Consider the following 25,454-nt stretch of genomic DNA (forward strand, 5'->3'; position numbering starts at 1 on the left):
CCTGCCTAGTCACGTGAATCTGGTTCTATCTTTTCTTGCAAAAACAACAACAACAGAAACATGCTCGCCTTTTTCTCTCGTTTTCCTTTCTTTTCACCTGTTTCTTGTTTTCATTCTCATATTTTTTTGTGTGGTCTGGAATCTGTTCATTCTCATATTTTTTTTGTGGTCTGGAATCTTGAATTGGTTCATTCTCATATTTTTTGTGGTCTGGAATCTGGCTGCCATTCTAATACCTAATCTTATCCCAATACGAGCTCTAAATCTGCTGGTCACGCCTGCCCATTCTAATACCGATTTCTGTCAACTGTGTCAGTTTATGATAAAACAGTCCAGTTTCAATGACTAGTACCTGTCAAAAAAAGAAAAGAAAAAAAAGAGGCAAATCTGTCAATAAGTCTACAAATGGATACTTCAGCCAATTTGGGTATTTCTTCCAATTTCCTGGGGCAACTAGTTTCGGAAAAGCTAACTACAGACAACTATCTAACCTGGGAAAGGCAAATTGCCCCTTTTATTCGAAGTTCAGATCTTTTAGGTCACTTGGATGACTCCACTCCACTGCCTCCAGAATTTATCACAACTGAAGCCAAAGAGGACGGAGGATTACCAAATATTATTCACAATCTTGCTTTTGTTACTTGGATGAAGCGCAATCAGGCCCTCGTCGCGTACATTACTTCCACACTGTCACAAAAAGTATTGATTTCCATTCCTGATGATTGCACATCTAAAGTCTTGTGGGAGGCTTTAGCTCAGACCTACTCCCAGATATCAGAGGCTAAAGTGTTCCTTAAACGTGAATTTCAAATGTTAAGAAAGGGGGCAATGAGCATTATTGAATTCTTAAATCCAGTCAAAAGCATTACATATCAATTAGCCATGGTTGGGTATCCAGTGTCCGATAAAGAAAAGGTGCAGCAGACACTGAATGCTTTGGGATCAGATTATCACGTTCGTGTTACCTCTTTATTATGCTTGCCTACGTTGCTCAGTTTTGAGGAACTACATGCCAAACTCCTTCAGTACGAGATGACTTTGAAAAGCATGTCTGATGCTTCAGTTGGACAATCATCTATGCATGAGGTTCTTGCCACAAAGATGATAGCTGATCGTGCACGAGGAGGACGTGGCAGAGGCAGGGGAACTCCAATCCAGGGTGGACGTGGGTTACTACCTACACCAAATTCCACTGTCAATTTTTCAAAGAATGTTCCCACATGCTACCAGTGTAACAAACGAGGTCACATCAAAGCCAACAGCTGGTTCAACCCACAAAATCGGAATAGAACGCAAAACAATAAAAATGTTGTTACATCAGGATCTGCAGGTACATTTCAGGTCAGTGATGATGCTAAGGATCTTCTCCTATCTGCGATGGCCAACTTGAATATGAAACAAAATGATGATGAAATATTGTATGTTGACTCTGGGGCAACAACTCATGTCACTGGAAATGTAGGTAAGTTCTCTACTTTGACTCCCTATTTTGGTAAATCTAATATTGTAACTGGAGATGGAACTCACCACCCTATTTCAAACATAGGCAATGTCCTCATCCCTTTGTCTGAGTCATCCATTCCTTTATCTGATGTTGTTCATGCACTAAACATAAAGAAAAATATTGTCTCTATTTCTAAGCTTGTTGACTCTACCAATTCATCTGTGGAATTTACACCTACTTCTGTCTTTGTCAAGGATCTTCAAACGAAGGAGATGTTCGCTAAAGAGGAGCGACGTGGAAACATGTATGTCTTCAATGAATATCCAGCCTCCAGTGTCCTAAAGTCCAAGTCTGATCATGTCTCTAAAAGTGTCCTAAGTATATCCAAATGTAATAAGTCAGATCTCTGACATTCTCGTCTTGGTCATTGTAGTCAAGTCTTTATTGAAAAGTTAGTATCCAATAGTTTTCTTTCAGAGTCTGTTTCACCTTCATTGAAGGATAAAATGTGTCCCAGTTGTCAGGTCTGCAAAAGTCATGTACTTCCTTTTCATCAAATAAATAAAAGAGCTTTCATGCCTTTTGAGATAATATGTTCTGATGTTTGGGGCCTAGCCCCCAATTCTTCTTCTTTTGGAAGTAAATATTATGTATCTTTTATTGACAGTTTCTCTCGTTTTACCTGGATATTCTTTACGAAACACAAATCAGAGGTCTTTCTTATTTTCCGTCACTTTCATGCCTACGTTAAAACTCAATTCTCCCAAAATATTCAAATTCTCCAATGTGCTGGAGGTGGTGAGTATTCCTCCAAAGAATTTTTAGATTTTCTCCAAGATAATGGGATACATTGTAGAGTTTCTTGCCCTTACACTCCACAACAAAATGGAATTGCTGAACGTAAACGCAGACATATTGTGAAAAGTGCAATGAGCATGATGCATGGTTGGAACTTGCCCATTAGTCTTTGGACAAAAGCTTTTCACACTGCCACTCATGTGATAAGTCGTCTTCCTATGCCTATCCTTAAAAATCAGTCTCCCTATTATGTTCTCTTTGGTGTACATCCTGATTATGATGAGTTACGAGTTTTTGGATGCACATGCTATGTACATATTGACAAATCCATGAGAACTAAATTTCAGGACAAAGCCTCTATATGCCAATTTGTAAGTTATGTAGATGAACACAAAGGTTACAGTTGCTATGACCTTGCCAATAAGAAGATCATAATTTCTAGAAACGTTTTTGATGAAAATAGTATTATGAAAAATAAAGCCAATCACAATCGTGAACATGGTGATGCAGCTACTAATTGGTATGACCCATGGCTCAGTGCTGAACTTATTTCACATGCTGCTGAACATACCACTTTGGCTCCTGCTAGCATACATGATGAGACAACCTCATATAAGGTATCAAAAACAGAATGTCTGAGATACAAAGGAAATGTCTATACCAGGAGACCCAGAGAGCAAACAGATGCACCTGTTGAAGAACACGTGGCATTGTCTAGTAACAAAGAGGCACCAAGAAGATCAGGCAGGATAAGGCACCCTATTGAAAAATGGGTGAGTTATGATAACTTCTCTATGAATTTTCAGATCTTTCTATCCAAGATTGAAAAACATGAGGAACCACTTGGGTTTTGTCAAGCTGTTCAATCTAACAAATGGGTTGAAGCGATGAATGAGGAGATCGAGGCACTTCATGAGTGTCAAACATGGGAGATAGTTGGTCGTTCCCCAGATAAAAATGTTGTTGGCTCAAAATAGGTGTATAAGATTAAGTATAAACCGGACGACAGCATTGAACGATACAAGGCACGTCTTGTTGCCAAAGGTTTTACTCAAGAATACAGTCAAGATTATGATGAGACTTTCAGCCCAATGGTGAAAATGGGAACTATTCGTATTGTCCTTGGCCTGGCAGTTGAACATGAGTGAACTCTTAATCAGCTTGATGTTAAAAATGCATTCCTTCATGGGGAGTTAAAGGAAGAGGTCTACATGGAGCAACCTCAAGGTTATGCAGAGGGAGACAAAAAAAAATATGTATGCAAATTAACCAGAGCATTGTATGTTTTAAAGCAAGCTTTCAGGTCATCGTTTGAAAGCTTTTCCTTAGAGGTTCAGAACTACAGTTTCATTCGTTCCCAACTAGATCATTCTCTATTCATATACAAGGATGAAACCACTGTGGTTTTCTTACTTATATATGTTGATGATATAGTGATCACTGGCAATGCTCCAGATCATATTCAACGAATTAAAGCTTTACTAAATATGCGATTCAAGATGAAAGATCTTGGAGAACAGAGATATTTTCTTGGTGTTGAGGTGGACAGACAGGATGAAAAAATGTCATTGAATTAACACAAATACACTCTTGACCTTCTGGCCAAAGCAGGAATGACAGATTGCAAACCTGTACCTACACCTAGCGCTGTCAATCAAAAACTCAGTATTTGTGACGGTGAGTTATATCCTGATGCAAGCAAGTATCGCAGTTTAGTGGGCATGTTGCAATACCTTACCTTTACTAGACCAGACATTGTATTATGTAAATCAAGTATTTCAGTTCATGCATGAACGAAAGACTGGCCACATGGATGCCGTCAAACGTATTCTTCGCTATCTAAAGGGCACGGTGGGTGATTGACTCACATATGTACAATCTTCATGGGTGACACGGAAACATGACATATTGGCATATACAGATGCAGACTGGGCAGGGGACCCAGATGAAAGGAGATCTGTTTCAGGATGCTGTGTTTTCATTGGAAGCAACCTTATCTCATGGAGCAGCAGAAAACAAAAAGCTGTGGCAAGATCTAGCACAGAGACAAAATATAGATCTATGACAGCCACCACAACAGAAGTGACCTGGATCAGGCATCTACTTACAGAAATGGGAGAGAGTATCTCAAGTTCGACTCGTATGTGTGATAATAGAAGTGCTATATAAATTGCCTTCAATCCTGTTCACCACAGTCAGACAAAGCATATTGAGATTGACCAACATTTCATCAGACAAAAGGTAGCAAACAAAGAGATTGAACCAATTTATGTACCTTCAGAAGGCCAAGTTGCTGATATGTTCACAAAAGGTCTTACAAGTAACCGTTTCTGGTATCTGAAGAACAAGTTGCACATGGTTTACTCCCATGCACAACTTGAGGGAGGATATTAGAATATGGATCAAATATGGATCCGGTAGAGGATCCATATAGTTCACATGTATATTTTATATTGTAATGTAATATACATTACTAACACAGGGGCAGTTTTGTCCATGTAAAAGTATTGTAAACCTATTTATTATAATGATGTTTTAGTGCAGCCACTAAGCAAGGAAGTGCCTGCAGATTTTCCCAAAAGAACGAATTCTCTTCTCTCTCCTCTCCCCTTCCATTCTTTCTCGGTTTTCTCAATAAAGTTTGCCAAACTAGTGGCACTTCTAATAAAGAATGCTTTCTTAAATGAAAATTTAAATGAAGAAGTTTACATGGATCTTTCCCTGGTTTGACTATTGAAAATGGTATGGTTCTTTATATTCGAAAGACTTTATATGGGCTTAAACAAACTCCTAAAGCATGATATGATCGGTTTAGTGGAACTATGATAAATTTTGGATTTAAATCATGTTATACTAACACTGCTCTTTTTGTAAGATCTATAGGTACTTCACTCGTCTTATTGCTCTTGAATGTTGATGATATGATCATCACTGAAAATAATCAGAAGAAAATTGAAGAAATTAAAATTATGCTTAAGATATCTTTTGATCTGACTGACCTTGATTTCTTAAGATATTTTTTACGTATTCAAGTAATATATTCGCCAAGACGATACATTTTGTCTCAAATAAAGTTTAGAACTGATATTGTTGCACGTTCGAGAATCATAGACATAAAATATGCTGACACTCCTAAAGTAATAAATGCTAAAATACGAGTTGAGGACAGAGTCCTATTAGATGATCCAACTCCTTATAAGCAACTTATCAGATCACTAATGTACTTATCTATTACGAGACCGGATATTGCGCATGAAGTACATACTGCTAGTTAGTTTCATCTTGCGCCTACATCAGTTTACATGGGTGCTGTTTTAAGAATAGTTTAATACATCTATGTTAAATTTCATTGCTTATTACTGATTCACACTGGAGAGGAGATCCCAATCACTGACATTCAACCATTATGTGTTTGTAGGTGATTATCTCATTTCTTGGAGATTCAAAAAACAATAGAAAGTGCCTTTGTCTTCCATGAAAGCTGAATATAGGGCGATGATTGCAACAACATCTGAGGTCGTATAAATGAGATTCTTACTTTCAGATATAGGGGTAGCAGTTTCAGAACCTTCAAAGGTGTGCTGCAATAACAAAAGTGCCATATATATGGCTAGCAATCATACGTTTCATGAAAGAACAAAGTATATTGAGATGGATTGCCACTATGTTTGAGAAGAATACTCGAAGGGGACGATTACTTTACCATATGTTCAGTCTGAGTTTCAGATTGCGGGCTTCTTCACCAAAGTTCTTTTTCTATCGAGATTTTTGTTTCTCCTTAACAAACTTTCGATGATCTCATCGTAAGTTTGAAGGGGAGTGTTAAAATACAGTGTATATATTTTTTTATTTAACTGATATACATATATTTATACAATATACGTATATCAAGGGTATTTTGGTCATTTAATGTCCTGTAATAGAATACATCCAACTAGGGATGGTAGAGTCTTTTATTTTATTTTTACTTTTCTGTTTTTTTATTGTAAAGTCAATATGACAGTTGGGAGGCAATCCAACTAGTCATTGGACTGCTCTCAACGATCATAAATATGACTGTTGGAGGCAGTCCAGCGATTGTTGGACTCTTACATGTCACTACTTGTTATGTAATGCTTTTCACAAGCATTTTGTGTAATAATATAATTTTTTTTTTTACTATTGTTCTTGTGAGATTGTAATATTGTCTCTTCTGTGAGATTGTGTTTGATTCATTTGAGATCCTATTGTGATTGTGCACTTATGTAGCCCTTTGTTGGCATTGTGATTGTGCATATCGTGTTTCATTTCACAAACTTTGTAACATGGGCTTTAATCATAAAGCACTTCATATGGGGATTAGTGGATGGGTTGGATTTGAAACTCAAGCTAATCCTTACTAAGATAGAAGGATAAAAAGAGACACCTCTTACGGAAGCAGAAAAAACTAAGGCTATAGCCACACATGAGAAAGAATGAAAAGAATAGAGAATGTGACATGACAAGATTATGTTTTGGCTCATTAGTAGTGTTGATATCAAGAAGTGCTCGAGTCTTAAGAGAATATATTCTCTTAAAAATATTGCCCATATTTGCAACTTACAAGACAAAGTACACACTATGACTCAAGGAGGAAAACATATTAGAGAATACCTTAGTTAGTTGTTCGACCATTGGAATGAGTTGACTCTTCTTGAGTCACAATGTCATTGTCTGAAGACAGAACTCCGTCAAAGACAAATTGATGCGAAGCATTTCTATCAATTCATCAATGGTCTAAGACCGGAGTTTGAGTATACCAAATCAGCTCTTCTTCGTAGAGAAAAAGTTTCCTCTATTGAAGATACTAGAGCTAAGTATAGAGGAAAATAGACTTAAAAAAAAGAAATCTAAAGAAGATGATGATTCAATCCTAGTCGTATCTACGTTGGGAAACCATATCCATGCTTACAAACTACCACATTATGAGAGACCAAATAATGATAACTATGAGAAACAAGGCAATGAGTTTGAAAAGAAAAAAATTATTTGTTATTATTGTTGTGAACCATGACATGTCAAGACATATTGTCTTGAATTAAACAAGCCCTATGAGAAGAAGGCAACATCGGTTGCACAAGAGTCAAGTGAGCTCAAAGCTACACAAGAATCAAACATTGAGAGCATGTCTTTGACTCAACTTGTAGAAGCTCTCCAATTTCTACTCAAAGGAGCTTCATCAACCGGAGCCGCGGTCTCTTCTGTTGGCATCTCTGACCCCGGTAAGACTTTTTGGCTTTATGACTCAAGTGCCTCATTTAATATGACACCAAATGGTGATATCTTATCCGAATGTCGTAACTCAAGCTGGTCAAATGTTTATATTGCAGATGGGACATCCCTTGAGACAAAGGGAATATAAAGTTTTGAAAAAATTTAAAAAAGTTTTTCTATTCCAAAAATTAGATATATTCCCAAGTTAAACCTAAATCTTTTGTTTGTCTCTCAATTATCTGATCATGGGTATAATGTTTCATTCTCTTTTATTGGTTGTTGAGTGAAGGATCACCAGTAAGGGAAATTGATTGGAGAAGGCCATAGGGAAGGAGGCTTATACTACATGGATTTTTTGGAAATACCCAAAAATATCTTCTGTTATAATGTTCAGAAACTGAATTTGGATTTATGACATAAAAGACTTGGCCATCCTAATATATCCAAAATCCAGCACTTTTCAAATATGGAAAAATTTTGTAATCTTGAAAATTTTACATGTGAAGATTGTATTCTTATCAAGATGAAAAGATTGTTATTTCAAGAAAGAACTTTTGTATCTACACGACCGTTTGAGTTAGTGCATTCAGATGTTTGGGGCCCAACACCTGTTGTATTTAAGGGTGAGTTTGCATATTATGTGATATTTGTTGATTCTTTTACTAGACACACGTGGATTTATTTTCTCAAACATAAATTTGAAGTTTTTTTTATATTTTTGAATATTTCACAAATTGGTCAAAAATAAATTTCAAAAGGATATCTTTATCTTTCACACTGATTCAAGGGAAAGATTTTTATCAAAAGATTTTAAAGATTACTTGGAATCAAATGATATTACACATAAAAAGTCTTGTCCCTACACTCCACAACAAAATGACTTGACTGAAAGAAAACATAGGTACATCATAGAAACCACATGAACTTTGCTTATCTTAAAATAAGTACCTAAAGAATTTTGGGCCGAAGCCACTTTGACTGCATTTTATCTTATTAACAGAATGCCATCTGTTGTCTTGAAAAATATATCACCAGTTGAAAAACTTTTCAAACTTACTCCTGATTATTCTAGACTAAGGGTTTTTGATGCAAATGTTTTGTATTCACTGATAGAAATGATAAACTTTCTCCTCGTGCTATTCCTTGTGCCTTTTTGAGATATGCAAATAACCAAAAAGGCTATAGATGCTTTGATTTTAAAAATAAGAAACTATATATTTCAAGAAAGATCAAGATATCAAAAATGATACGGTGAGTGAAGAAAAATCTCATGACAATGACATAAGTGAAGAACAATCTCAAAATCAGGACAATATTCAATATTCCAGGCATAGTAGTTCTGAACATTCATGTACCTTTGAAAAATATACTAATGAAAACCATGTAGAAATACAAACTAGAATGTCATCGAGAGTATCAAGACCCTATCAAGCTTACATTGCATTAATAAATTCCTACATAGAACCCTCACTATGTTGAAGCAAAGAAATATTCTGAATGGGTAGAAAACATGAGGGTAGAATTAGATGCTTTAGGAAAGGCGAATATTTGGGCTGTTCAAGATGTTCCCCTAGGAAAGAAACCCATAGGTTGTGGATGAGTTTATAAGATAAAAACCAAGAGTGATGGAACCCTTGAAAGTTACAAAGCTAGGTTAGTTGCCAATGGATACTTCCAAGAGGATGGAAAATATTATGAGGAAACCTTTTCACCTGTTGCTAGGATGACCACAGTTAGAACCGTAGTTGTAATACCTGTGAATTTTGTTTATTTTAACTTTTAAATTTAAGCGAAATTCAAGTTAAATTAATGTTAAAATCAAGTTAAATTCAGGCAAAATTCTAGAGTTTAAGTTGAACTAGGAATCTAATTAGATCCGTTATAAACTGTAGATCTTGTAGGAGATCCGATTTCGCGATTTTGGATATGGGTTGGTTCAGAAAAAATGTTTTTCAAATTACACCAGCCTCTATTTTGGGTTTTTTTCACTTGGATCAGATTTAGAATTTGATTTTTTAAAATTGATCGCACTATATTTTGGACTCAACCTAGGTTCCTTATGAGACCCAGAGAGTCACACCCAACCCAATGGGGTGTCATGTGTCAACGTGGTGGCCCACAAGGGTTCAAGAGGTGTTCAAGGGTTTTTATGGATCTTGGATGGGTCATATTCAGATCTAAACCTTAGTATTTGGATCTAATTCATATTTAGATTAAATATGGATTTGGACCTTAAATTAGGTAATGGATTTAACTAATGGTATTTGGATCCAACCCAATTAGGTTGGATATAATCCATGACATTTGGATCTAATTAGGGATAGATTGGGTTGGATATAACCCAGGATATTTGGACCTTATCTCATTGGATTGGACCATAGGGTGGGACGCTCCTCACAACGTCATTATTGTTTCGACAAAAATTTTGGCCGATCGGTAACACAACTATTAAATCGGACCGTGGTCTTGTGATGAGTTTCACATGTTAGATTTGCGAAATGAATGTTTGGCTTTTGCATGCTGAATTCTAAAACAAAGAATTGAAATAAAACATTATTTTGAATGAAAAGATAAATGAGAAAACAATGTAATTAATGTTCTCTTGGATGTCCCTTCTTTACTGTGGGAATCCTGGACTACGATTTTGGAGAATCGTGAGGATACTAAAACTCCGTGTGCGTTTGTGCCCCTGAACTCAACTAGGTGGTTCACCTCCCGCCCACGATTTTAAGGCGATTCTACCACTTTGCCTGAGGGTGGTGTGTAAACACAACTGTTGTTATTGGTATACCAAGAAAGTGACATTAGTGGATTCTTATTTCTCTAATGTCCCGATATTAGATACTGAATTCTAATGTTTTGATGAATGATGTTGAATCTTGAATTTGGTCGAGAGCCAAGTAGGAAATCCAGTATTAAAATATCAATTTGTGTGTTAAGCTACAACTGAGAATCCAACTTGAACTTGACAATTGTTTACCCGTTTTGAGTATCTGCGGGTTATGGTAATAAAAAAAGAAACAAAAATGTGTGCATTAAATAGGGATATGCATACAGAAAGAAAACTCTGATAATAACTTAATAAGTTATTCATGCATGTGCATTGAATCCATACATTTTACTGTCCTGCATTAGATCATGCAACTTTATTTCTTTCTGCAATGTAATATCTCCTGTTACATAATTCTTATTCTTAGAGTGCATAAATGATCAATTGAAGCATGAGATAGTTGTTACATTTCCTCTACAAATATTGCTTGAATCTAATTTATGTTCTTTCTACTTTTTGTTGATAGCAGAATTCGTATGCAGGATCTCACATTCCGCCACCTTGTATTTTTTTTTACAGCCTCTGAGACTCAGTGATGAGACTTGCTACTTTAGGGGAGCTATGAGGACTACATGGCTGCTAGACAGTGTTCAGTTTGGCCAGAGGGGCTCTACTTTAGATACTTGTCTTATTATTTTTATTATTGTGATTGTTATTATTGCTCATGTTTTTGGTCTCTAGTCATTATAAATTTGATTGAATAAAGTTGGTTTGCTTTCAGTGATGGTAGTGTAAGATCCCTTGTGGTTGTGGTGTAAGATCCCTTGTGGTTGTGGATGTGATTACGACTGTAAGACCTTAGGTTTCTGAGAATGTTTCCGCAATTGTTTAAAAAAAAATTGTCACTTTATACGGGTCGGAGTTAGGGTCGTTACAATCTGTTTTGCTGCTATGTATATCTATCTGCTTTGCTATTATGTTTATCAAATCGTTTTTTGTTATGCATATCAAAATTTGTTTGGCTGTCATCCATACCAAACTGTTTTGCTGAATTTTGCTTATCAAACTGTTTTGTTGTCATGCATAACAAAACGTTTCGCTGTTACAAAAGTTTATGCATAAGAGACTGTTTTGCTGTTATGCATAGCAAACCTGTTTTGCTGAATGCATACAAAACTGGTTTGTGTTATACATAGCAAATCTGTTTTATAGATTGCATAACATAATGTTTGGTTGTTACACTTATCAAACTGTTTTGCCGTTAAAGAAGAAAATTTGTTTTGCTGACTATTTATATGAACTGATTTGCTGATTATGCATATCACTGTTTTGCTGCTATGCATTTGGCGAGTTGCTGGGGGCAGATGAGCTGCACCCTTTGTGCAGCCAATATGTGTTGTGCAGAACACTGCTGTGCACTGTTGGCAGCACAGCATGCTGTTGCTTGCTTTAGCATAGCAGTGACATGCGGTTGACCGCGTGTCATGGTGCTAGATGGTACAAAAATATGTATATATATGTACACGGTTTGCACATGAATCAAATTTCATGGTGCACAACCTTGTACATGAACCAGATTGAGTGTTGGCATGTTATGTTTTTTTGAACAATTTTGCTATGTTCGGATTTGAATCATATGGACTCTAGGGTGCCATATGCGTGTTTTAAATATTAATTATGCATGACATACATTCAATTGTTATGATGCAAGTGTGCATATCATACACATGAAAATTTTGAAATTATTTGATATTGCATAAATGTGATATTGTGCATGTTTGGGAGTTTATACATGAATTGAATCATGTTAATCTGTGTTGCAAGCATCTGTTTGCATGCGTATGCAAATTGATTTTTATGTGCATTCTTGTTGTATGATCGAATGTGCATTGTGAACATGTCTTGAACAAGTGTGTTGCATGTTCACTGAGATTTTGCAAAAAGATGCATAAATCACTTTGAGATACTTTTGTAGTCAGATGTGAACCACTGCAGGCCATGTCGGCCATGAGCATGTGTTGTTTCAAAATCGTTTTTATGCATTGCAAAATTGTTTATGAAATTATTGACTTTTCAAAATTAATTACACTGTTAAAATTTAGTTGGTCAAGGCCCAAGTTGGGTTTTGCATGTTGATTTGCCAAACGGTTCTTGTGTAAAGAACTTGAAATTTGTTTAAAAAGATATAAGAAATAAATAGTGTAATTAATTTCTTCCTTTATGTGCCTTCCACAGTGTGAGAATCTTATATGACGGTTTTGGAGAAACTGTGAGGATACTAAAACTCCGTGTGTCATTGTGCCCGTGAGCCCGATGTAGTGGTTCACCTTCCGGCCACGATTTTATGGAGATTTCAGCTACTTTGCCTAGGGGTGGTGTTATTGACTCAGTTGTAGTTATTGGTATACCAAGAAAGTATCGTAAGTAGATGCTAATTTTCCTGATGTCCCGACATTAGATATTGATTACTAATGTTCCAATGGATGGTGCTGATTCCTGGTATCAGTCGAGGAATAAGTGTGGAACCCAGGAATAAATTACAAATTGTGTGTTAAGTTACAATTGGGACCTAACTTAGACTTTAAAAATTGTTGTGTCCCGTAAGGAAAAGTGAAAATTAAAATTGTGTGCATTTAATAGAGATATGCATACAAAAATAACTCTGATTAATGACTTAATAAGTTATTCATGCATGTGCATTTAATCATGCATCTTTAATGTTCTGCATTAGTTCATGCATTCATACTTATTTTGTCTTGTATGAAAATTGCTATTGCATGATACTTGTTTCAATGCTTGAATGATAAGCTGATTATGAAAATTGTTGTTGTTATTGTTATTGTAAAGCCCCGTATTAAAAAAAAATGGACCCGGGTCGGATCCAAAACCGGTAAGACCCCCCCGTGTCTTTAAAAAGACACAGAGGGGCGAGGGTTTCTCACTCGAGAAACCCTCTCTACCTCTCTCTTCCTCCCTTGTGCCACGTCCCTTGCCCCTCTCTCTTGCTCTCGCCATTCTTCTGGCTGGCAAGCCTTCGGCGAGCCTCGACTGACACCCCCTGATCCCACTCCCTCTTTCTCCCCCTCGTTTCTCGCCTCTAGCGACCGCAACCGACTCCCTTTCCCCTCTCCGACAGCCCCGTCGTTTGTCCTCGACGCCGTCTCCCTCCCTGGTTGAGGCAATACGAAGCCAGGTTCGTTCACAAAGAGATCAAGCACCCTTTCTGATTATGCATATATTTTTACATTTTATTCATCTCTATTTACACATGATTCATGATAAAATTGCATTAAAAACCCATTTTTATCAATGCTTTTGAGAAATGATTTTAAATTGAATTTTTGGAAAAAATCGCATTTTTCGGTTCGGCCCTGCGTTTTTTGGTGTTTTTATTAGTTAGAATTTTTTTAATTCGTAGTTTAATTAGATTAGGAGTGTTTTACTAATTTTTAATTAGTTTAGGGAAAACCCTTTTTGAAAAAAAACACCTCTTTGAGGAAGACCTCTTTTGAAATTTTTTGAAAATATTTCGGACTTCCATAGAAATTGTGTTTTAACCTAATTTTTATTATAAATAAAACTTTTCCAGCACACCTCCATGTTTTTCCCTCTTGAAAAAACGCAGACTTCTTCTCCCTCTTCTCTTCTCTTCTTCCTCCTCTTCGTTCCCAACCGGTTCTCTCCCGTTCTCTTCTTTTCCTTGGATTCGTCTTGCTTCTAGCGTTCCTCTGTTACCGGTTTTTCTTGCCTTACTCGACGGAGGTGCGCGCTGCTCAACGGAAAAACCACTTCTTCTCAACTCTTCCATCGGAGGCGAGCCGTTTGGTAAGTCTCTTCCCCCCCCTTTTCCGTAGCTCGTAGGATCATTGCATGCATCATGCATGTCATCATAAAAATTAGCTCTAATGAGTTTTTTTTTGTATATTTGATTCTTGCCTAGTTGAATTTTTTTAGACCGTCGAACTGGGCTGCAAGATCTGTGTTAAATAAATCGTGTAATCGCAAAGCACGCCGAGCATTAACGGCATATCACATATTTGTTTTCGGCATGTTCTGATCATAGATCTGCATGATTTCGATCACGCGAACCCATTGCCGCTAGTGCAAATCACGATCGAACACATCCAATGCTGTTTTGAAATTCTGGACTAACACCAATCATGCATGCCAGCGTGATTGACGTTAGTCATTCAAGACTGGCATATTCACAACAGCTGTTGTGTTTTGAAATAACCTCATTTCATAATTTATGTTCGAAGAGCTTAGAACAGGACGTGTTATTTCATGAATCGTCTCATTTTTATTAAACACGTCCAAAGTTAGTTTTTGTTGAAATAGTGTAATGCTGCGTGTTAAACTTTTTAGATAGCTTCATCCATTAGGTTAATGTTATTTGAGAAAAAGTACTAGCATGATTTTTAGATAAAACTTCTTGCATAGGCTATCAATAACTAGTGTGTTATTCATTCATAAAACTTATGAGTTATTGTCACATTTAAATTAGCATAATTCCCTTCCATAGTTTTAACAGGTTCTCTTAATTAAGACTGGTTTTATTTTATTTGTTTAGGATTGGTTATATTAAATTAGGTGGTTTATATTTTCTGGTTTTCATTGGTCACGTCCTTTAATTAGTAATTAGTTTTAGTATATTGCATGCCTAGTTAGTCCCTCTTTATTCAATATTGTTCAAGCTTTCTTTGTTCTATCATTAGATTATTAAGTAGTGGATTTGTCTTCTTGTTAGCTAATTCGTAGTTTATTCTAAATTTCAGTTAACGTGTCATTCGGTTTGCCATAAATTAATTAGTGGGTTAGCGTAGTTGTTAGTAGTTTGTTATGCTATTTTGTCCTCTAGTGTAGGCAGTTAGTTAGTTTAGATGCTTAGTTTTGCTGAATTTTAAATAGTAGATTTTGTTTAGTTCCATTCGTTCCGCTGTGTTTTGTGATTTTTGTTTTGTAGGAGAGCGTTTGGATGTACGGTGAGCCCTATTTCGAGCCCTCGAAGTGCCCCTTGAGGTCCCTTCAGGCTCTCAAAAGAGCTCCTTAGGCAGCCCTTAATCAAACCATGCAAAAGTGCTCAACATAGAAGAAGATCAAGGAGACTAAAGGACTCGAAGCACTGAAGATTTTTCTCTTATTTTTAGATCAGTATTTATTATTCAATTAATTTGGGGTTTGTAATAAGGCCATTATTCATTTATTAAAAGTCCTCCGCAGAGGGCTGCACTCTTTCCTTATTTACTCAATTAATTGATTTTTATTTTTGGCAATAAAGAGTAGTTAGTTGTGTGATTTAATACAAAGTATTTCCCGTTCACTGAGTTCGACCCAGACTCCACCACTTGTGCGAGTCGGTTTTCATTATTTGGTGTTTGGTTTTCACACTTGTTTTCATTAAAAATATTGTTTTAAAAATCGTTTTCCAAAACTCAGACCACTTTCCTGAGTCAAGCTAGCATACGACAGTGTCATATGAGAAATTCTTGAAGCTCTATCCCCCGACCTTCGTCGACAAGCTCGACCCAGACATGACTGAGAACTGGGTTAAGGAAGTGGAATGCGTGTTCCAAGTTTTGTCGGTCCCAGACAACAAAAAGACTTTATTCGGGACCTTTTGGCTGAAGGATGATGCCTGCAACTGGTGGGACACGGCCCGAGACGTGCAGTTTCTGGGAGTTTCAGCGATCCCTTGGGAAGCCTTCATAAGGGCTTTCTTGGGGAACTATTTTCCCCCTCATGCGAGTGAAAAGAAGAAGGTAGAGTTCTTGGAGCTTAGTTATGACAATTTGAGCTTGACAGATTACATCGTCAAATTCCAGAGGCTGGAGCGCTACTGCCCCAACCTATTAGAAAGACAATCGCGAATGGGTGGAGAAATTTATTCGGGGGTTGAGGGAAGGACTCAGGCATCGGGTCTTCACTAGTATGCCCTCGACCTTCTCAGCGGTGGTTGCAGCTGCCACCCTCCTGAGAGAAGACTGGGAGCACTCTAAGAGCACCCAGAGCAGGAAGCCACCCGCTGCGAGTGGTGATCAGAAGACACCATCCGACGGCTAAGTCAACCGGCCGCCCTTTCATGTGAAGATCGAAGGAGGAAAGAAGCAGGTTCCTCCTCCGAAGCGTCAACGGCCTCAGAGCAACCCTCCAGCTAGGCAGTAGGCTGGTGATGTCTGCCCCAAGTGCAGGCGGATGCATAGCGGACAAGCTTGCCCTCGTGAGACAGGCGGTTGCCTGTATTGTGGCAAGATGGGCCACTACATACGAGAGTGCCGCAAGAAGGCAATCAATGACCTCAGGCGAAACAACGAAGCACCTCTGCTCCCTCGGCTACCGCAGTAGCAACATCAGTCGTAGCAACCGTAGTTGAGCGGTCAGAAGAAGGCACCAGGATGCGTCTATGCCGCCACGACCAAGCAATTGACCAAGGGGGAACTCATACAAGGTACCATTCTAGTCGCTAACTAAGCGACCTTCGTACTTTTCGATTGTGGTGCAACACAATCCTTCATTTTTGTAAATTTTGTTAATCAATTGCATATACCTGTAAAACCCCTTAATAATGCCCTGGACGTGTATAACCCTATTAGGAAAAAAACACGGTTTGTACTACCTATGTGCTAGAGTTGGACGTAGTTTTGGCAGATTAGCATCTGCCTGCTTGTGCAATCCTGCTTGATATGATCGAATTTAACGTCATCTTAGGCATGGATTGGCTGCACAAATATCATGCAAAGGTCTTTTGCCGTGATGGTAAAATCGTTTTGTCTCCACCAGGATTGCCTAGGGTGGATTTCAAGCTTGCAATGCCTCTCCGTGCAAGCCGAATGATTTCATCATTGAAGGCGCAAAACTACTTAAGGGATGCACTGCCTTCTTGGTTAGTGTCGTCTAGTCCGAACCGGTGCGAGTCCCTATCAGATATCTGGACGTGGTTCGTGAGTTTCCAGATGTATTCCCGGAGGAGCTGCAGGACTTCCCCCGCCTCGAGAGGTAGAATTCAACATTGAATTGGTACCAGGTACCGTGCCAATTTCCAAAGCACCCTACCGGATGGCGTCAGCCGAGCTCGAGGAGCTCAAGAAGTAGCTGCAGGAGTTAATGGATCAAAGATTCATTCGCCCCAACGTTTCACCGTGGGGAGCGTCTGTCTTGTTCGTGAAGAATGATAGATCGTTGCGGTTGTGCATCAATTACCAAATGCTCAACCAAACCACGATAAATAATAAGTACCCGTTGTCACGCATCGAGGATTTGTTCGACTAACTGCAGAAGGCCAGGATCTTTTCAAAGATCGACCTTAGATCTGGGTACAAGCAACTCAGAATTAAGGGAGATGTTATCTCCAAGACGGCCTTACAGACCAGATACGAGCACTACGAGTTTATCGTTATGTCCTTTGGACTCACAAACACACCTGCAACTTTCATGGACCTCATAAATCGAGTGTTCAAGTCATTTTTGGATACCTTCGTGATCGTATTCATCGATGACATCTTGGTTTATTCTGAAAGCCGGGAGCAACATCATGAGCATTTAGGCATCATTTTGAAAACCTTACGAAAGGAACGCAAGGTGGAACATAATGAAGCGAGACATATCCGAGTACATCTCAAAGTGTTTGACTTGCCAACAGATTAAGATCGAACACCAAAGGTCAGGCAGAGTGATGCAGCGAATGGAAATCCCACAATGAAAGTGGGAGGACATCAATATGCACTTCCTCGTTGGTTTGCCAAGGACGCGGAGGAAACACGATGCGATTTGGGTGATCGTCGATAGACTCACTAAGTCGGTTCATTTTTTTCTCTTTCCCCTCAATCAGTCATTGGACAGTTTGGCGGACCTTTACGTCAGGGAGATTGTGAGGCTGCATGGTGTCCCGGTCTCGATTATTTCCGACCGTGACCCGAGATTCACTTCGAGGTTCTAGGACAACTTCAATTAGCTTTGGGCACGAAGTTGAAGTTCAGCATTGCCTTCCACCCTCAGTGTAACTGATAGTCTGAACGCACCATGCAGACCTTGGAGGACATGCTGCGAACTTGCATGATGGATTGGAAGAGAGAATGAGATTCTCATACCAGTCTTGGCGAATTCACGTACAATAACAGTTATCATGCTAGCATCGGGATGACCCCTTACGAGGCTTTGTACGTGAGACCTTGTCGATCACCTGTCTATTGGGACGAGGTCAGCGAACGGAAGCTGGATTCTCTGATAGTGCTCTATCACTATACTCAGCAAGTGCAAATGATTCAAGAGCGACTCCGCACTGCCCAGAGTCGGCAGAAGAGCTACGCTCATCGGCGTCGTCGAGAACTCACCTTCTCGACAGGAGATATGGTTTTTGTAAAAGTATCTCCAACAAAGCGAGTTTTCCGGTTCGAGAAAAAGGGGAAGATGAGTCCTAGATTTGTCAGACCTTTCGAGATCTTGGACTAGATCGGTGAGGCAACTTACCATGTGGCACTGCCTCTTCAGTACGCTCAGATCCACAACATGTTCCACATATTCATGCTGAGAAAGTACATTCACGACCCATCGCACATCATTCACTATGATGATATGGATATTCAAGGGGACTTGACGTTCGAAGAAAGACCAGTGACAATCGTTGATCGACGAGACCAAGTGCTTAGGTCAAAGACGATATCTCTTGTCAAGGTTCGCTGGTAGCATCACGGGATTGATGAATATACTTGAGAGCCTGAGGCTGATATCAGGGAGAAATACCCTGACTTGTACTTTTAGCGTTGAATGCAATAAAATTTTGCTGACAAAATTATTTTAAGGAGGGTAGGATGTAAAGCCTCGTATTAAATTTTTTTTTTGGATACAAACCCGGTAAGATACCCCTCGTGTCTTTAAAAAGACATAGAGGGACGAGGGTTTCTCACTCGAGAAACCCTCTCTACCTCTCTCTTCCTCCCCTGTGCCACGTCCCTCGCCCCTCTCTCCCGCTCTCGCCATTCTTCCAGCCGGCAAGCCTCTGACGAGCCCCAGCCGACACCCCCCTGATCCCACTCCCTCTTTCTCCCCCTCGTTTCTCACCTCCAACGACCGCAACCGACCCCCTCTCTGGCAGCCCCGTCGTTTGTCCCCGATGCCGTCTCCCTCCCTCTGTCGACAAAACCCTCACCGGAGCTAGGGACCCCCTGTGTGCGCCGGTGACCTCCCGGTACGCCCCCGACTACCTCCTTCCCTCTGTTGCCTTCTTCTTCTTCTTCTCCTTTCTGGCAGGCTGGCAGGGGCGATGCCCCCTGCTGCCTGTGTTAGATCGATCGACGAGGGCTTTTGCCCCTGCCTCTTATTTTCTGGCAGGCGGCGTCGCCCCCTGCTGCCTGCGTTTGATCGATCGGCAGGGGCTTTTTGCTCTTGCTTCTTATTTTTTGGCAGGCCGACACGGGTAATGACCCTACCGCCTTTGTATTTCCGGCAGGTAGGGACGAAGCCCCTGTCTCCGCCTCCGCCTCCTTGCTCCCTTTGCTTTTAGCCATCGGGGAAAGGGCTGCACCCATTCCTTGTTGACCGTTAGAAGCGGGAAGGGGCGCAACCTCCTTCCCTTCTCTTTTTCTTTTCTGGCCAGCCGCCTTCGTCTCCCTTTATTTAGGCAAGTGGGCAGGGGCTTTCTGTGGGGTTATTCGGTTTGGTCACCAGAAAAAACAGAAAAAAAATGGTGATGAAAGAAAGAAATGGTAATCCCCCCCCCCCCCCCCCCCCCATTTTTTTTATATTCAGAGTTGTCAGATGAGGGTTTTGCAGACCTCAGAGGTCGATCTTGCTGGAAAAAATAGTTTGGCAGCGGTGTGTTAATAAACCAGTGACTGTGAAAAAATAGGTAAACCTTTTTTTTTATGTAACACAGTGTTATTTGATGCAGGCCCCGATTCGGGGTCTGTGTTCTTCTTCCTCCTCTTAATGCCCCCCTCCCCCTTTTTTTTATTGTGTTATTTACGGAGGTCGCCCGATGCCGACGACCTTCTTTTAAAAGAAACAAAGGAGAGAGAGGTCGCTAGTAACTGACGACCTTCTAAAGAAAAAAACTTTTGAAAAAAGAAAAAAAAATGTGTTTCTTCCTCTCCCTATTTTTTATTGTTTTTATTTATTTATTTATTTTGTAATAAAAAAAGGGCGACCTTGATTCCCTTTTTTTTCTGTGTTTCTTCCTTTTTTTTTATTCGTTTCTTCTTGTTTTTTTTGTTGAGGTCGCCTGCTACAGACAACCTTCCAAAAAGAAATGGAGACCCCAACTCTCTTTTTTTTTGTTACAGAGGTCGGGGGATCAAATCCCTTTTGTGCAAAAAAATTTGGTTTTTCCCAAATCCAAAATAAAACCGAAAGAGAAAACTGTTTTTTTTACTTTCACGGGCAGACCCGAGTCAAGGTCTGCTAGGAGCAAGGGTCGTCGAAATCCGACGACCTGTCTGATGTGCCTAAATCAGAGTTACCAGTCGGGGAAGCGGGAGCGGGAAGCGAGGCACTTTCAAAAATTTAGGAAGCGGGAAACGTGGGATAACTTAGAAGAAAATTACGAACCGTCTTGGAAGCGACCTAGGAAGCGAACCGAAAGCGAGGGGGAAGCGAAAAAAAAAAAATGGAAAAATGGGGAAGCGAGGGGGAAGCGCGCTTTCCATAAATGGGAAGTGCGTTTCCCATAAAAGGGAAACACGCTTCCCATTTTTGAGAAGCGCGCTTCCAAAAAAAAAAGCTTGCTTCCCTGCACGTTTCAGAAGTGCTGCGTTTCGCGCTTCCGAAATGTGCTTCGGGGAAGCACGCTTCCCCATACACCTAGGCGCTTCTGGTAACTCTGGCCTAAACAACAGAGAGCACTGACCTGTTTTTGCCGATTTGATTTTTCAGTGATGGTTGATCAGTGATTCGTGACTCTGAGCGTCAAACGTCGATCCAGAGATGGTTCTGCGCATACTGCCTACCTCTAGCTCTGATACCACTATTGGATTGATGTAGACAGATGCGCGAGAGAATGATTTACGGCCTGCTTCAGGAGGGGTTTGCACTCACTCATTTTTTCAATATCTCGGTGAGTAAGCCCTCTCTTAAATAAGAGAAGTTACGCTGGAGATTTACTCCCTCCTGGGTAGTCGATAAACCAACGTGAAAAGGGTAACTGTTTCATAATCTGAGCTTATAAAAAATGAATCACGCTTCATTTTTGATAAGGCTCTTATTCTGGGCGGTTTCACCCGTTGGAGAGAGAGTGGGCCCACCTCTCTCTTCAATGAGTGAGACTCCGTAAAACATGGCCACGGAGGTCATGTATGACTAACAGAGGACACTAGTCACGTTCAGCTGCACCGCAAGCGGTGCGACATGGATAACTCATTGAGGGTTGCACATGTCGGGTACCACCAACAAAGTTGGATGAAGTCGGCTGGTCACCTGCATCAACCGAAGGATAGAGTCATCATGCTTGGCATGGGCTGTTCCAACAGGGCACTGTCCTTGGGTCTGGTCGAGGCCCGAGTTCGTGAAGATAGGCAACATGTCCTTTCATGAGAAACCACCTGTTTGCACACATCGTACCAGTGTATGCATCCACTCCTCATTAAGGGTTCTCGGGTCTAGTTTCAATAAAAAATCCTTGAGGGGCAGGAAAGAAGCCATGTTTATGTCTCTTGTTTGGCGCCAATGAAGTATTTAGTAAAAGAAGGTTCACACATTTTAGGGACATTTACAAATATGATTTGCAATGGTCGTACTATATTTGTGAACCTTCTTTAACTAAATACTCTCACATTTGCGAATGTCCTAACATTCGCATGCGAATGTCCTCACACATTTGCGAACGTCCTTCTGCCTGTGCCCCTTATGCGATTTTAGTAAAAGGAGATTCGAACATTTTGGAGATGTTTGCAAATATGATTTGCGAAGGTCATACTATATTTGTGAACATTCTTTAACTAAATACTCTCGTATTTGTGAATGTCATGACCTTCACATGCAAATCTCTTCACACATTTGCGAACATCCTTCTATCTGCAACCCTTATGTGATTTTAGTAAAAGGAAATTTGCACATTTTGGGGACATCTACGAACATGATTTGTGAATGTCATTATATTTGTGAACATCCTTTAACTAAATACTCTCACATTTGCGAATGTCCTGACCTTCGAATGCAAATGTCCTCACACATTTGTGACCGTCCTCCTACTTGCACCCCTTATGTGATTTTTTTTTAAATAAAAGGAGGTCCGCACATTTTGAGGACATTTACAACAATGATTTCTGAATGTAGTGTTATATTTGCAGAAGGGCAAGCATGTTCTAAAAATCAAAATTTTGAACATGGGAGGATTTCAACAAATTGTGAGGCTTTTTAAAAAAACATGCTATTTTACACGGACAGTAAGACCACTTTTGAAATATTTTATATGTTTTGCAAATGTACAAATCATTTTTTATGGGAAGTTTTCCTATGAATTTTTTTCTCACCTAAGGAAATGATTCATAAGCCACTTTTTCAGGTGAGTTTGCAAACATGTCATGCTCTGAATTGCATTTTTTTTTGGGGGGGGGGGACGGGGAGGAGATGATCGACCATACATAATTTTGTGCAAACAAATTCATGAATTTTTCTCATTGCACTTTGCTTGTTGGTTTGTCGTCATCACAGCCTTGGCTTCACCCTTGTTCATTTTCTACTTGTATAACTAGGGGTGGACATTAGGAAGGACCCACGTCTTATCAGGTTGGGTTCCAAGTGAGTCTGTGCGGTCCTTTAATCCCGATTGGTAAATGGGCCATGCTAGACTGGCTTTCTTGATATTTTTTTTTAGAAAATGACCGTACTGAATGACTAATTTGACACATTTGCCTAAAAACCTTATAATTTCTGCTATTCTTTCGATGTCCAAAATCATAAATACCCAACCTCGTTAGGACCCTTTTACCCTTCGCAATTGCGAATTGACAGACTACTGCGATAAAATTATACCGCTCGTCGGCTAGTGTAAACTTTCACATAAATCCAGAATCATACATTTTCTTATGCGGACCTCACGAACTTGCATAAATTTATTTATGAAAATTTGGTAAATCTGAAACCACTAAAATCGCAAATATTTTACTTATTCGCATATACTTCATGAATTCACATAAATATTGTGCGAACCTCCGGTTAGACTGAAACTACTAAAATTGCAAATATCCTACTTATTTGCATATATTCACGAATTCGCATAAACATATGTACGAACATCTGGTTAGACTGAAACCATTCAAATCTCAAATATTCTACTTATTCACATATACTTCACGAATTCACATAAACATACGTGCGAACCTCCACTTTAGTTTAATCGAACGTCACAACATCACAAATATCGTACTTAAATATGTGTGAATTTATGTCATATATACGATATTTCTTATTTTTTGCGAAGTTCGTGAATCATATATAAACTCGTTGTCCGCACCCCAAGGCTATTTTTGCATAATTTATCAACTTTCGCAATTATTTTATGCGGACTTTTCATCTTCACAAATATTTATCATTCTTATGCAAAAATAGTCATGGGGGTGCGAACAACGGGTTTATATATGATTCATGAACTTTGTAAAAAATAATAAATATTGCATATATGTCATAAATTGGTAACTATTTAAGTACGATATTTGCGATGTTGCGACCTTTAGTTAAACTAAGGTGAAGGTTAGCACATATGTTTATGCGAACTTGTTCATGAAGTATATGTGAATAGGTAGGATATTTGCAATTTTATTAGTTTCATTCTAACTAATGGTTCACATATATGTTTATGCGGATTCGTAAATATTTGCGAATAAGTAGGATATTTGTGATTTTAGTGATTTCAGTCTAATTGGAGGTTTGCACAATATTTATGTGAATTCGTGAAGTATATGCGAATAAGTAGGATATTTATGACTTTAGTGGTTTCAGTCTAACCGAAGGTTCGCACATATATTTATGTAAATTCGTGAAGTATATGAGAATAAGTAGGATATTTGCGATTTTAGTGGTTTCAGTTTCACCAAATTTTTGCAAATAAATTTATGCGAGTTCGTGAGGTTTGCATAAGAAAACGTGTGATTCTGGATTTGAGTGAGAGTTTGCACTAGCCGATGAGCAGTACAATGTTATCGCAATAACCCGTCAATTCGCAATTGCGAAGGGTAAAAGGGTCCTAATGAGGTTGGGTATTTGCAATTTTGAACATTGGGAGAATAGCAAAAATTATAGGGTTTTAAAAAATCTTATCAAATTATTCGTACAATACAGTCATTTTTCGTATTCTTCCTTCCTACCTGAAACCCAATCCATTTACTGATTGGGCCATCAGGCCTGAAACTTATTAGGACGCACAAGGCAGCCAAACCCAATCCATCTCGGGTTAGGTACCTGACTACCCATCAGGTACCCGATCCCAATGCCCACCCCTATTTATAACTGCTCAAAACACATTAGACAGTAGCATTATCTATCACTGCCATTTGAAATTTATGTGCTGACAATTTCTTTCAAGAGTTTTCCTTGTCATCCAACTGATCAGTGTCATCAGTTTCATAAGTTGTTTAAATACCTGCATTCGCTCAGAGAAGTACACAGATATGGTATGAGGCCATCAGCATCACCCTACTCAAAGTGAACTAGTATATTTATACAGTTTATCTCACATCTTATAATATAAATAAACAGTGCAAAGACATTTGTTATAACTTATAAGTTGCAATTAGCATAATTAGTTACTTCAGATATATCACAAATTCACAAAGTAGGAACTTAATACTTTGATTTTACAAGGTTATCAGTCTTGTTTTAAAATGCTCACTGCTAAGAAAGGAAGTATGTAGCCTACATAATGTTTGAAAATATCCCTTCAATAGTTCATCTTTATGGTGGAGTCTCTATCCTTTAAGCTTGATTGAAAGACATTAAGATTCAAAGTGACTAAAGGCCACCTCAAGACTATATGCTTATATGCACAAAAGTGATAATGGAAATACCATAAGCATTGCAAAACTTGATGCAGACTAGAAGCAAGATTGACCTAATTGAAGATTCAGATCTAACTTTTGATGGAGTACGCACTGTTTTAGTCCAAAATTGATACAAAATCCAAACTCAGCCTGTACATATATATGCTATGATAAAATTAGAATATAGTTTAGATAGACTTATTGTGATTTCTTGAAGAGATTGGACTAATTTAAAAACTTTAATTTT

General features: G+C 38.9%; 1 protein-coding gene across 3 annotated transcripts in view; it reads left to right on the plus strand.

The window, feature by feature from the left end:
* The window catches only part of LOC149828508 (pentatricopeptide repeat-containing protein At2g33680-like), a 45,414-nt gene that overhangs the window by 14,879 nt on the left and 5,081 nt on the right, over positions 1-25,454 (plus strand). The window lies entirely within an intron of this gene.

The sequence above is a fragment of the Nuphar pumila genome, chromosome 9, assembly GCF_984573655.1.
Source record: "Nuphar pumila chromosome 9, dmNupPumi1.hap1.1, whole genome shotgun sequence".
Classification (NCBI taxonomy): Eukaryota; Viridiplantae; Streptophyta; class Magnoliopsida; order Nymphaeales; family Nymphaeaceae; genus Nuphar; species Nuphar pumila.